A 6,000-nucleotide genomic window follows, 5' to 3' on the forward strand; every position below is an offset into this window, starting at 1 on the left:
TTAAAAGATAATATATAAAAGGAGTTGATTCCTCATACAACTATTTACAATCAATATAAGTGGTTTAAATACTGTACCAAAAATTGACTATACTAATATTAGTCATCTTTTGTTGTTCTCATATGATCATGCCCATAGAGTCTTTGATCTTCTCTAACAATCAAAAGATATTGTGAAGAGTTTTTCCAATGATGTGGGTCATGCTCGAATACAAAGTAGGAGAAAGGAATAAGATTGAATGGAAGCTTAGTTAGTAGTAATGGATAGTAGGCAGAAATGGAGAATTTGAAATATGTTTTTTATAGGCATGCATGTGATCTTTGACATCACTTTACTTATTGTTCACAAGTTCAACTTATTTCCGAAAGTCACTTGGTGAGGAGCTTTTATTTGAATCCTTGCAGTGTTTGGGCCCTAGAACACAACTTTTATGGAAACAAAAACATTGTCTATGAGTTTGACACATGTTTTTTATAGGCATGCATGTGAGCTTTGACATCACTTTACTTATCCTTCATAGGTTCAACTCATTCCTGAAAGTCGCTTGGTGGGGAGCTTTTATTTGAATCCTTGCAATCTTTTGGCCCAAGAACACAACTTTTATGGGAAAAAAATAGTGTCTATGTTAGATGTTCTGTAAAAAAGTTAATGAAAATTCCCACCTCAAATGCAACAAGATAATATGATGTCTGGATACATTGGAGATCACATGATTGAATATTTTTAACCAAACCTAATAGTTGTAGAGGTCAATAGACAATTGAAAGGACAACCATTACATAGATCTATCGACTTAACCCTAGCACCCTTCAAAGGTGCAAGTGCTAGTACATAACAAAATGCTTCCTTGATCTCTTTTGAAAGCGAGAAATATGGTTCATTGGTTGATGGAATCCTGGAATCAGTACCTTCCAAATTGAAATGCAATTTTGTGCTACTGAATTACTACAAAACAAAATTGTCATCCAGCTGGTCGATGGGGCAACACCTGAAATCTTAACCCGAGCCTGCACTTCCATTTCCTCCACTAGCATTATTATCTCCCACGTCCTAACTTTTTTCTGAAAGTCTATGCTCAGCGGCTCACCACAACTAACAATGCTAATACTCTCAGGGCAGGTTACACCTTCAGCAAAATAGAATGCTTCAAGCTTCGGGCAATCTGATATGGATAGCCTTACCACATCGAATCTACCTATTACTCTATTCAAATTCTGACATTTGGACAAGGAAAAACATTTGAGTTTGCCACATCGATTAATAGTGACAGTCTCCAAATTACTTCGACCGACAAGAGAAGGGAACTCCTCAAGCGTGGGACAGCCATGAATGTTGATGCTTGGAATTTCAAGCTTTTCAAGAATTAAAATTCCTGATACTGCTTTCAAATATCTGCAATCAACCAATTCAAAACATGTTGATTTAAAATAATCGCCAAGAATAATATGCTTCGACTTGTTCAGGCCCACCAGACGTAGCTGACCAACCAGTGGACACCCAGAAATTTTTAATTCTGCCAGCATTCGAAGATCAGATATCCCTGACACGGTTTTCTATCTGGAACAATTGTCTAGTACAATTTTTTCCAAGCAGCCCATATGTACAACTGTTAATTCCTCAAGGTCTTGGCATTCAGAAATGTTCAACTCTGTCAACTTTTTCAATTGGTTGGGTGCCTGCAATTCCTCAAGATCATCTTGGCATTTCAATTGGTTCGATGCCTGAAAATCAAAATAAAATGTCCTTAAACTTACATTTAATAGCTAGCAATAATGAAGAAAGTGAACGGAAATCTAATGGCGATGTGAGAACATAATACCCGGCTCTTCACGAATGTTTTGAGAATGGTAATTATTGAACATCCCATATTTGAGGAGGAATACTTGAAGTCGAAGAAATACTTGGCTGTAATATATTCAAATTTAGTTTTAGAAAATTGGTGTAAGGTGAATGTTTTTGTCTAGCAAATTATTGCAATAAAATCTATCGAATCGAATATGCCATACAGTGTAAATTAACTAAGAATGCGAAAGAAAACACAGAACAACAAAACACATAAACATAGTAGTTTATTGTGGTTCACCACAAATCGTGGCTACGTCGACACTGAGAGTAGAGAAATTATATTAATGAGAAAACCAATTAAGTTTACAATACATGCCATCAGCAGTTATTGATCATAAATGATCAGCTGAAGAGACAAAATAAAATGGAGGGAAAACACGTGTTTGTTGGCCTTCACTATTCAACAATCTCCCAACTAAAGACAACAGATACACTAGATGATCATCCATTCCCCTGCTCTACATGCTGACTTACTTCTTTTTAACAAGGCCAAGAGAAGTCCAAGCACATTCAAACTTCTCCTTGGCAACAACCTTCGTCAACATGTCCGCCCGATTGATCTTCGTATCAATTTTGACTACCTTTAGTTTTCCTTCTTCTATTGCATAGCGAACATAGTGAGCATGCTTGTCAATATGTTTGGAGCGTCGCTGAGAAGAATGATTGTGAACCATAAAAATTGCACTCTAACTATCTGAAAATAAAATATAATCATCTTGTTGCCAATGTAAATCACTGAATAAGTGTTGCAATCAAATCATCTCTCTAGCCCCTTCGGAAAGAGCCAAGTATTCAGCTTCAGCAGAAGAACGTGCAACACAATATTGTAGTCTTGAGGCCCAACTAGTGGCAGCCTCGACAAATGTGAAAGCATAACCAGTAGTAAACTTGCACTTTTCTCGATCTCCGGCAAGATTTGAGTCACTGAATCCTTGCACCTGAGCATGATTTCTACCAAACACAATGCATAATTAGAAGTACCCTTGAGATACCGTAATATCTATTTCACTACTTCCCAATGAAGTTTCCCAGGATTGCTCATGTATAGATCCTAACTACTCCCACTGCATGAGAAATGTTGGGACGTGTAGAAACCATAGCATACATTAAGCTACCAACCACTGATTTATAAGGAACATTATTCATAAAATCCTTCTCATCTTGTGTTTTGGGACACAAATCAAAACTTAGGCGAAAATGAGGAGCAAGAGGAATAGGAACATGTTTAGCTTCAGCCATGCCAAACCACTCTACAACTTTGTCAATATATAATTTTTGTGAAAAAGTCAACACCTTTTCCTATCTATCTCTAGTGATAGTCATCCCAAGAATCTTTTTGGCCGCCCCTAAATCTTTCACAGCAAACCAAGAAGCTAATTCTTGCTTTAGTTTGCAAATTATTTGAGAAGTACCAACAACTAGCATGTCATCAACATAAAGTAAAAGAATAACAAACTCACCACTAGGAAGTCTTTTATAGTAGATGCAAGGATTTGATTCGCATCGAGTGAAGTTATGTTCAGCCATGAACCGATCAAACTTAATGTACCATTGTCTTGGAGCTTGCTTGAGCCCATACAAACTTCGCTTCAGCTGACAAAAGAGATGTTCTTTCCCCTTTTCAACAAAGCCTTCAAGCTATTCCATGTACAATTCTTCATTGATGTTGCCATGTAGAAAATCCATCTTAACATCAAGTTATTCGAGCTCAAGATCCCAAATGGCTAGCAATCCCAAAACTGCCCAGATTGTAGTCATCTGTACAATAGGTGAGAAAATCTCTTCAAAATCTAGGCCCTTTTTTTGAGCATACCCTTTGAAAACTAATCAAGCATGGTACCTTTTTCTTCCACCATCTTCTTCTTTCACCTTATATACCCAACGAATTTTCAAAGCTTTCTGGTTGGGTGGAAGTGAAACTAAGTCCCATGTTTTATTGGTTTTAAGAGAGTTCATCTCTTCTTCCATCGCAATCATCCACTGATTTTTATTAGTACTTCTGCAAGCATCTTGAAAATTAGCCAGCTCTACTTGATCAGAGATTAATATCTCAGGCTCTGCCTCCTTGGAATAAAGGAGCTCATAATCTAAATACTTCGCAAGAACCCTCCTCTGCCTTGTAGATCTCCTTATGTCTGGATTATGTTGGGCATTCTGAGAATTATTTCTTATTAATTCACATTCACTGTCCTGTGAAGATGTGCGAATGGGCTAAGGAACATCAAAGTTTTGTTCCCTATGACCATGAACACCCAAATCCATGTGGTTCTTAGAATAATTTTTATCTGTAACTGTCTGGTGGTGTAGACAAGAATCCCCATACCGTTGAGCTACATAAACACCTTGAATAATGTGATGAAAAAATTCTATAGCATGGTCATCGTGAGTTGAGATTCCCTTTTCCTCATGCTCTGTGACTATTTGGTGCTCTATCATAGATTGGTGAAGACTATCATATGGACGAGAACCTTAGATGTGTGGAGGAGCTAAAGCTAATGTTTCACCTAGCGGGCAGTGTCTGTGGTTACCATGATGGCTATGTTTGTGCACGTTTCTTATGTGAGCAGGAGATGGAGTAAATTCATACATGCCATGCTCTGTTTGCTATGGACTGTGCCATTTTCCAAGAACATTTCTTGCACCCTGCACATCATAACAGTGACCATTGAAGCCCCCAAACTTGTAGACATTCTGTTCAATGCCATGAGACTCATCAATGTTGTGAGACTCATCAAGACCAGTGATGCCAATTTCATTGGTGACTGGTTTGTTGTTAAAATTGTTCTCCAACAACTTGCGTGAATGATTATCAGAATTATGCATCCCGTGTCTCTCAACCTCTTCTAGTCTAACGTAAGAATTAGAATTCCCAATATGGTGGGATTCATCGAGCTTGTATGAGTGGGGCCAACTATATGAAACCAAATGTTGATGGCCTCCATATTCAAAAGGCTCTACTACCCAAGTGGAGGCACTAGGTATAAAAATGGCTCCAAGTATGTGAGAAAATGGTTTTGTATCACCGTGAGCAGAAGCATATACTTACCATGTGGAGCAGAGTGTAGGATCTCCCTATGTATCATAATAGTGACTCGAAAATTGACCCTCTGCCCGATTGCTATGAAGCCCAGTATTCTTTGTAGGAACTACTTTATCTCTAGTTTGTGAGGTGTCTTCAAATAGTTCTTCATTAGGCTACTCATTATTAACATGATAAAAATCCATACTTGAAATAGAGGATGAGGATAGAGCACGATTTGGTGCTAGAATAGATGTAGGAGTGGAAATGATGGGTTGAGACTGTGACTATTTTAATGAAGAATATTCTCATTAAACAAAGGCATAGGAATAAAATCTTCAACAACTCTTTCTTGTGGCACTGATTGAAGAGCTAGAAACTTCGTCTCATTAAATACTACATCTCGACTCTGTACAATCTTCTTTGCAATAGGATCCCATAATCAAAATCCATACTAATCTTCACCATAGCCCATGAAGATACGTTCTTGTGATTTTGAATCTAGCTTGCTTCTTTTTTCTTTAGGAACATGAACAAATGCTTGGCACTCGTACACTCGAAGATGTGAGTAGGAAATCCTTCTACCTAGCCATTCCTCCTCCGGAATTCCAAAATCCAAATGAGATGAAGGACTTTGATTAATCAAGTATACTGCTATATTGTAAGCCTTCACCTAGAATTCTTTGCCTAAACTGGCATTAGATTGCATACATCAAACTTTCTCAAGTATAGTTCGATTTAGTCTTTCCATTGCCCCATTTTCTTGAGGGGTGAATGGCAAAACTTTCACCCATCGAATACCATGATCTGCACAAAAGTTATCAAACTCCAAGGAACAAAATTCACCTCCATTATCTGATTTTAAACATTTGATTTTGTGCCCACTTTGATTTTCAACAAGAGCTTTAAAAACTTTAAATTTTGAGAAAACTTCTAACTTTCTAGACATCATATAAACCCAAACCTTTCTAGTATAATCATTAAGAAAAGTAACAAAGAAATTTGCACCTCCAAGATAGGTTACCTCTATTGGACCAAAGACATCCGAGTGAACCAACTCGAATGGTGTTGTCTTCTTGTCATGACCATACTTCAAAAAATTGACATGTTTTTGTTTCCCATGAAGACAATGCTCG

The 6,000-nt window shown here is 37.5% G+C and overlaps 1 pseudogene across 1 annotated transcript in view; it reads right to left on the minus strand.

Moving 5' to 3' along the window:
* Positions 1 to 4,668, minus strand: part of LOC149545651 (uncharacterized) — a 73,723-nt pseudogene extending 69,055 nt beyond the window's left edge. The window contains exons 1-7 of the transcript XR_016354237.1: positions 4,477 to 4,668; positions 3,686 to 4,035; positions 2,616 to 2,796; positions 2,354 to 2,495; positions 1,820 to 1,905; positions 1,578 to 1,721; positions 989 to 1,478 (exon numbers count right to left, since the gene is read on the minus strand). The product of XR_016354237.1 is annotated as an uncharacterized LOC149545651 (transcript). The remainder of the gene's footprint in view (positions 1 to 988; positions 1,479 to 1,577; positions 1,722 to 1,819; positions 1,906 to 2,353; positions 2,496 to 2,615; positions 2,797 to 3,685; positions 4,036 to 4,476) is intronic.
* Between the last annotated feature and the right edge of the window lie 1,332 nt (positions 4,669 to 6,000).

Source organism: Cupressus sempervirens, chromosome 7, assembly GCF_028749045.1.
Source record: "Cupressus sempervirens isolate cs-2001-9-10 chromosome 7, ASM2874904v1, whole genome shotgun sequence".
Taxonomy (NCBI): Eukaryota; Viridiplantae; Streptophyta; class Pinopsida; order Cupressales; family Cupressaceae; genus Cupressus; species Cupressus sempervirens.